Source organism: Wolffia australiana, chromosome 7, assembly GCF_029677425.1.
Source record: "Wolffia australiana isolate 7733 chromosome 7, ASM2967742v1".
Taxonomy (NCBI): domain Eukaryota; kingdom Viridiplantae; phylum Streptophyta; class Magnoliopsida; order Alismatales; family Araceae; genus Wolffia; species Wolffia australiana.
In genome coordinates this window covers 16,922,926-16,931,846 of record NC_135841.1, presented here as the reverse complement: position 1 = coordinate 16,931,846, position 8,921 = coordinate 16,922,926, and the positions used below count along the sequence as shown (strand labels likewise).

At 36.0% G+C, this 8,921-nt stretch overlaps 1 long non-coding RNA gene across 1 annotated transcript; it reads left to right on the top strand.

The window, feature by feature from the left end:
* Nucleotides 1-6,796: 6,796 nt before the first annotated feature.
* On the top strand, nucleotides 6,797-7,949 carry LOC144705584 (uncharacterized). The gene is made up of 2 exons (XR_013582060.1): nucleotides 6,797-7,637; nucleotides 7,739-7,949. It is a non-coding gene; the product is annotated as an uncharacterized LOC144705584 (long non-coding RNA).
* The last annotated feature ends 972 nt before the right edge of the window (nucleotides 7,950-8,921 follow it).

Below are 8,921 nucleotides of genomic sequence, written 5' to 3'. Positions count from 1 at the left end.
CATACAATCTTATTGTTGTAGCAGGTTGATTTCAGTTATACTTAAAATGTTTCATAAGTTTCACTCCTGATTTTCTTTGACCAAAAACAAAATTCAATAAAAATATAAATACATCCCTCTTAATACACAACAAAAGAAAAGCATAAAGAGAAATCACACTTAAGTACTATGTTTTCGTCAACTTTAGTTAAGATATTAATTCAAATTTTTTTAGACAGCTGCCTTCCTGTGGATTGACCCTTTCTCATTCTATTCTTCCTATATTTTGCTATAGGAAAATTTACATATTTATTGCATAAGTCTAGCTCTAAAGATACGATTAATTGGCATATAAACAAATCATTTGTTGTGCTTGTCACATAGTTAAGCTATTTTTTATATTAAATTCAATCCTCAAAGATCCAAAATATTGTTTTAGTAATGGTACATGATGGACTTACAAGAGAGAAGTAAAAGCCGCAAATCGTCTAAGGCTAACTAAAATTTTCATAAAAAAAACAGTTAATTTAAAAGTATTTATATTCTATATTTATTCAAAAGTTCATAACTGAATGAAAGTTTTGTAGTGCTAAAACATGTGTAATTGTTTAAGCTAAATTGGCCACTATAATCTAATTTTTCTTTGAAGTAAAAACACATTAAATGAATATACATATATATATTGCAAGCAGGAAGCATACCAAAAACATAATAATATTATTAAATATAAAATTATAATATATGAGCATATGTACACAGAACCAATTTTCAGGTATTTAATCATTTATTTTTATTTTAAGGTTCAATTATCTTAACAATAGGTTATAATAAATATGTATCATACATGAACAAACGAAATTAAGAATCCTAAAATTAAACTAAAATTTTCAATCAATTTCAATTAAAAATTTTCCTTTTACATGATTCGTGCATTTTTATTCAAAACTTTTATGGGTTTTTGGTCTCAATGGCATGCACATTGTAGCCATAGTATATGCCTTAGTAATAATTTGATGCCAGTATAAGGCTTCACACCAGTTCTCCACTAAAAATCAAATAAAGAAAAGTATGATATGGACTGCCTACTTGCAATCTCAATACTGTTATTCAAAAACTAATGATTCAACAAAGGATAGTGTAGAGATACTAAAATGGGAATAGTGAAGACTAAATATAACTATGCTATTCAAGCATGATAAAAATATAACTATTTGACATATGGACCTATTGGAACCACATTCTATAGTGATTTAGAAACATCTGAACTCATTCATATGCATTGGTTGCCACTTGAAATACACCTAGTATATAAAATCTATGAAATCGATGAAATATTTTTTCACTTGACATTTTGAAATCACAACTATAAAATGAATTGCAATCTGGGTATGGAATATACTAATAGTTGTGGCATCGTTATTTAATACATATCGACACATCTAGGGAATTGTATGTTAAATATACTGAAGACAATGGCTCATGATATTACATCATGCCCAGGATTTTATCCTATGCAAGATTTTTGGAAACCATATGCTCTCTATTATCGGTCTTAAAATTCTAATCCCTCTCTATCAAGCAGTTTAAGCTCGAATAAAAAAAATACTCCAATTTAAATCCAGAGAGTCATGTTTTCATTCTTGTTCACTAGATATATTGTGAAGTAAGGAGACACATCCTCCTCGTAACTCTTGCTTTGAGACCATCTTGGGTTTTTCCAATCGCTTTAAAATATTTAGCATGTACTACCAAGAAATTAATAAGTTTAAATTAACCTGGGTTTTTATTTCAGTAAAATGTCTATTTATCCATTAAGTTTAAATCAACCTGGGTTTTTATTTCAGTAAAATGTCTATTTTTCCATCTAGACGAAGCGATACCATATTCAATCAACACAACTAAATTTACATGATATATCACTTGATATATACTTGATTGATATTTACTAGGCTACCACCAATAATTGCCCAAATATCTCCTTTTGGCTTGGTGAAAAGGGAAATAAGGGTATTAGTTTTGTTCTTGTTGGAGATTAAATTGCCTAAGTTAGATAAAATTTAAATTATCTAAATCACTGAAATGTATACGTTTGCAGTGACTTCTAATCCACAGGGACTAATCTGCAGAGGTATATCTAATGCTGAAGTTTGAGTAAGGAAGAATGAAGTAAAAGTAAGGATAATAAGAAGATTAGCTACATAGAAGAATAAAAGAAAGGATAAGGTAATATAAGTAAAAATTTGTAAAATGTGGAATATAATTACAAAGCAGTAATAGTTAGAAAGAAGTAGGAATTGTAGAAGTAAGATATTTGAACGATAATATATCAACAATAATATTTACTGTAAATGTTAGAGGTACCAAAAAGCAGTATAATTAAAATTAGTATGAATAGTATTCTAATAAAGGTTTTTACTGAGATAGGTAGGAAAAGAGTTTCTTTAGATTTTAATTAGATTTTAGATTGAAAATTTAGAATTATGCATAAAAATATTGAAACTACTAGTATTTAGATTACTAGGTGATGTGATGTTTGTACCTCAATCAGGAAAAAATGATTCGTCTTTTCAGAAAATGCATATCAGTAGGACTCTAAATTAGTATCTATACAGTATGCATTTCTAGATTAAAAGCGGATTGAGCCTCTTGAGAAGGATCTCCTCTAGTTTAGCTTTTAATCTATCGGCACCGGAGCTCTGTTGAAGTACATGTGATCCTTTTCTCTTATTTGAAACCTCGATTCTATAATGGTACTACTAATAGAAAAAAATAGAAAACATGTGAAGGTATCTCTTAAGATAGTTTATTGGATTGTAGAGAGGTGATTAAGGGAATGAATAATTAATGATAATAACCTTAAAGTAATATTGTTTGTCATGGTTGACGGCTTTCTTTCTCTGAGGTAAGGAAGTCACGGAGCCTGTGCCTTCTGTACAACCACAGATTTGGGCAGATACCGCTCCTAAACAAAATTCATTCTGAACCTGGTTCCGAAGATGATGCTAATCCTTTTTTCCAAACTTCCCGAAACTCCAGAACTACGGGAACCTTCGGTCTTGCGGTAGCACTTCAGTTTAGGTGTTTTTCCTCCCCATACGTCGCGCCGTCGCGCCAAATGCAACTTCAGAACCATTAGTGATGCCATTTTGCATGGGCAAAAGCGACATACTATAAATCTGTTGAAGGTTTTCTACTTAGGTTCGCCTCAGAACCTTCTAACACTTGACTTCTGATTAAAATCCCCGCTCGTCGTGTCTTCATCTTAATCTGAACACTCGTCTTCATCCTCATATATTCACCGCTTCCGTGCCTTAGGCGCTTAGGAACCGCTCTACCATTGAGCTACTGAGGAACTACGGGTGATTTGATCCCTGATGGCTATTCCACAAGCAATAGGTTCTGAGGCGCGAGTTTACGAGCGTTTATTAGCGGGAGCAAAAGGGGCGACCCTTTCGTGACTAAAACAGCCGGTACGCTTTCTTTTACGCTTTATTTCCGGCTTTGAACAAAATTGAGAACTTCACAAGGTGTTTGTAGACATATTTGGAGGAAAGAAAGACTTCATATATTATTATAAATAATTATTACTAATGAATAATCTACTTACATGAAGTTGTAATGTTGAAACGTTTTATGATGAGAAATATATCTAGGTTAAGATAATTTTTATTGACCTTTTAGGATTCAAATTACAATAGAAACTAATGAATAATTGTTTGAAAATAATGTTGGTTTAAGGTGTTTGAGTAGATGCCGAAGTGAATCAGATAAATTATACGATGTTTTTCGTGCAAAGCGCAGATGATTTTGGCTTACTTATAGTCAGGAAATTAATAGAATAAAATGTGTAACTGTTTATGGATATTAGGTATGTTTTAGAGATTTGAATTGGATTAGAAATATTCCAAAAGAAATAAGTAAAATCTGTCTCGAAGACAATGTGGACAACTTTTTGATGAGATGGGAATAGGAAAAGTTTTCAAAGATTACTTTAGGGTAGATGTTTACTTACCCGAATTCCATCTTGTATTCAGGTTGCCGATGGCTTCAGACCTCCCTTTGACTGTGTCTTCCTCTAGGTGAGTCTTCTATCATTTTTAATATTTCCAGCTTCCTTTTGTCTCTCTTCAGGTCAAAGAGATGTAACCACTTTGCACCAAGGGTTTCCAAAAGGAAAAAAAAATTATTAAGGAAATTTACTTTCTATTTGATGTTCTCAGACTCAATTTCAACAACGGCGAAAAAGATACTACTCCGGTAGGCAACATCAGGTTTTGTATGTCAGAACATCTCCCATAACCTTCCTCATCAATATGGGACCACTCACTGCTGCTTTACAGTGGCAATTGGGTGGAGATTCACCTTGTCATCGCCTGAATTTGGTCACCGGCGACGAAGATGCGAGTGAGGGATAGAAGAGGATGATCTTGCCCCTTAAATGTTTGATTTGTGTCCTGGGGGGGTCAATGAAAATGATTAAATCATAGATGTAGACCCTTTTAAGTTACATCTATGATTAAATCATAGATGTAGTCCACTTCAGCTCTGATCTCCAGTTGGCCATGCATCATTGGTCTGCCTTTGCTGCTGCTGATTTGTCACGTGTTAAAGTTATAGAGAAAGGTATTACAGTATGGAAACTAAATCTGATCGTTTGATCTTCTTAGAGAATATCAATGGTTAAGATTCGATGGTTGGTTTTAAGAAAATGCCATTTCGACATGGGCTTCGGGCTGGGTCAATGCGAAGCCCAAAATTGGCCTTCTTTGTGAGTTATTTTTGAAGAAGAGGGATCATCTATTTACAAAAGAACCACTATATGCAGAATCTACAGCTGTACAAGCGCATTGGAAACTATAGACTTATAAACCGCATCAATATAAAGAGGATGATTTGAAAGTGAAGGAATCTGAATAGGATGCCAACAAACGCTAAACGTTTGTGAAAATTTTCGGTAGTATTATTATTTAATTATTTTGGAATATCTCTTCCCATTTGGTGCATTTAACCATAATGTATTCCCATATTTATTTTAGGGTGAAGCACTGAGGCGATACCTAAGCAGCTCTACTTTAGATGCAGTGCGGCAACCAAATGGAGCCTATGGGAGCTAGCAGCAGCAACTAATGATAATTTTATTTTCCAAGATGGACTTTATAGATGATTTTGTAGTATATTATTTCTAGTACTGGAAGTTCAGATTTTTATTTATTTTTAATTACTTTTGTACTTTGAATTTGATATCAACTAGTCATCCTGAACGGACTGGGATCAGACCATTAGCAGAGATAATGGGTTCGAGACCGGACCAAACTTTATGTGAGTTTTAAGTCTTTGACTAAATGCTGGGATCGAGACTGGGAACATCCAACCCTTATTTAACTATAATATCATGAGAATTATTTACAACACTGGGCTTATAGTTAACACAATGCAATTAACGGGGAACAATCCTCTTAACCTTGAGCCAACGTTTATGCAGAGAAGCGCAATTCATTAGGTTGACGTTGGATGGCCAAATGTGATGAGTTGGACGTGATGTCAAGTACGGAAATAGTCAAATAACTGGGTCGACAATTGTCCAAAGGGAAACCTCATTTGGAAGATGCGGAAATCTCAATGAAGGTTATCTGATCTGATGTCCGGCCGGACAAAAACCGCATAAAGAAAGGCAAAGTCACATGTTTTGTGGGACTGATAGTGATTTGTTCTGAACGAGAGCCCGTCCATTCAGAGCTCTCAAGATAGGAGTGCGCGAGAAGGAGATGGGGACAAGGAAATATAAACAGGGCGAGGGACCACAACTTCTCTATGGAAACCTCCAGAGCTTACCCCGTGGGACCTTCCACCACGTAAGGGTCTTGGTTTCCTGACTCTCTCGGTGGTTAATTAACAACTCTCCTCCGACGACCGTCCGCTAGGGACTATCTCATCTGTGACGATCAAAAAACGACCATACTGACAAGGTATCATCTTTATGATGCACCCTTAAAGCATATCTATCCGAGTTATCATTACACCAATGAGTTGTATTTCGAGGAGAACAAAATCGGGTCAAAGGCTAGTGCTACGAATAATCTATCTCAAGTTATCAGTGTTCCCTGTGGTAAACACTATTCGACATTGCGGAAGGTCACCACGTAACATGCCCAATTCAGGCATGTATCCGTTATATATAAGGGTTTGTGAGAATCATTAATGTATTTGAGCAGTCATTTCTATTACCATAGACTCTAAAAGAAAGAAATCTCTCGGTGAAAGCAAATAAACTAACAAATACTAGAATTGTAATTTTAACACTACACCATATGCAACAGAGATGACGGAATCAGCACATGGGGGAAGTGATTGTATATTTTTTCTACTAACTCATAGCCGCACAAACTTGATAAAATGCCTCGGCTTATCAGGGTAGGAGATGAGAAATGGGCGTTGAGGCTAGCTAGGGTCCGATGAATGTGGCAGAGTACCATTCCGGTTTTACGAATTCGAGGATACACTTGACTATATTATCCCAAAATTAGAAACAGAGTGAGTATTAAAAGTTTTGAAAGATGTTAGGATCAATGCAATCAGTTCTTCCGCTGGAGGTTGGAGTGTCATCTATCAGAGTCCTGTCCAGGGTATATGGGTCTGGCCTTCAGTTTTATATGGAGCCCTCACTAAAAATATTTACGGCACATTGAACCTGAAAATTCGATGAAATGGCTTATAAGACAGTAAAGACCTCTATCAGCCTCTCTTTCAAGCGTTGCCAGAAGATATATCTAAAAGTGACTGACTCTTCTTAGATTCAAGAGCTCACTTAAATGGGTAATTCCGAATCCGACATCAAGAGTACTAACAGCCCCTCATATTTGCTCGGTATTTCGTCAAATACCAATAAGAAACCGTCTTCCTCAAATGAAGTAATCTGATGATTGAGAATGAAAGAGAGAGCAACCTTGCCGCCCAAGGCTATATAAGAATTAACGTTGGGTTTCCATTGAGATCAAGTCATGATGGCGAGGACAAACGCTTTGGTTTTGGTACTCTTACTCTCCATGTTCGGCTTTATCGCCGAGTGTGCGGCATCTGGCTACGACTCTACCTTCCCGCTGCGCTGTCTCGGTCACACCTGCCATAGCACAAACCAAAAATACCCACATATACTCTCTCTCTACGCCAACTCGCAACGATCCCGCCGCCCTGTGCCTAGACCGCCAGCGCCAATTCCAAATCGTCCAGCGCCCTCTATACGGCCGCCCAACCGTCCGCCGCCCCCGCGGGCCTCGCCGCTCCGACCGCCGCCGCTGCCCCCGCGGGCCTCGCCGCCCCGACCGCCCCCGTCGCCCCTCCTTCCCCGCCAATGATTTCAAATAACACAAGGTTTCGTCCACCCAACCCACACAGCCGTCGCCACCGTACCAGATGTACGCTCGATCGCGATACAATTCCAAATAACGTGTATTCCAACAATGTCCTGGAAAGTACGTCACTTATTTCATTTTTGTTCTTCCATTTCTACTGTTTCCTTGGAATGCTATCTTTGATGAATATGCAGTTTGGCCTTGTCTGTTCCATTTCTCCCTCTCGTTATCATCTCGCCACGCCTGTCTTTTTGCCGTCCTTAGCACAACGACCTTGGAGCTGCTCAACTACGGTATCTGGAGACTGAGGTACCCATGTCCCTTGTAACATTTATATTTCATGAGAAAGATGGAAATAATCGATCTAATTTGCCTGAAGAGAATTCTCTGAACACAGTTCACCTCTGTAGGGCGTCACATCCTCTCACAAGGAAGAAGAGAGAAAAGGAAGAGAAAATAGAGAGATCAAAGGACCAAGAAACAAGTATTATTCACTTGCGGTAATCATCCAAGCGGTTGCCCTTTCAACGGCTCAAAATAATGGCGACTGCACCAGAAAATGAGATTTCTCCCAACCAAGTTTCAGATTTTTATTAATACATATTTGAAAAACTTTAGTTAGATTACCTAGAAGAGATTATTGAGATTTTTAAAAGCTGAAAAGTCATCCACGAATAACTAAGCTTTGCACAAATCTCATACTTTAGATTTTTTAATAATACACACAATATACAGTAGGAGAGAATATGTACCCTATAATTTTTCATCCATTAAATGAATATTTATCCCCAATACAACCCATATTATTATAAGTGATGACTTTATCTACGTTTACTCTTTGTTTCCACTAATTTATAGGTACATTCTAAACCAGTGAAAAATACACAAATATACAATTAAATTGAATAATAATTTTCAAAAGAAAGTTTGCCGTATACTATTTGGCCGATTACGTTAATATATTATTTTTACCCCAAAAGAAAATATTATACTATTGATTTCATCATTCATACTCTTAATGTTAAAAACAGTTGAATTGGTCCTATTTCTAGACCATGTGACTCACACACATCTAATGATCAACATCTCTTATCACCCAATCTTGTAACACATTCTCTCTCCATAATAAAATCACTGTCCAAATATTGGACATTATCCCAATTTCTGAAATGTAAATTTATGCCATATTTATCCATGTTTGCATATTGCTTTTGCATTCCATTTTCTTTGTCTTTAGATCCCTTTGAATCATGTCACTTTTTCTGGCATTTCCTCTTGGTCAATATTTTGGCTGTGTTTAGCTTTCTCAAAGGGTGACATATTACCTTCATAGATCCACTCAGCCCATGGCCGATAACTATGGGTTCACACATGACTCTGCCTCAATCAACAACTAACTATCAAGGAAGCAGCCAAAAAGGCAATTTCACAATTTTCATGATATAAATATGTTTTTAGCTATGAAAATATATTAAAACTTCCGTGATTATTCTAGGCATGTATTATTGAATAAAATTATATTAAAATATCTGAAATTAGTATTGTTTGTTTCTAATATAGATCCCTGAAAATTTAAAGATTGAGCTTGAATAT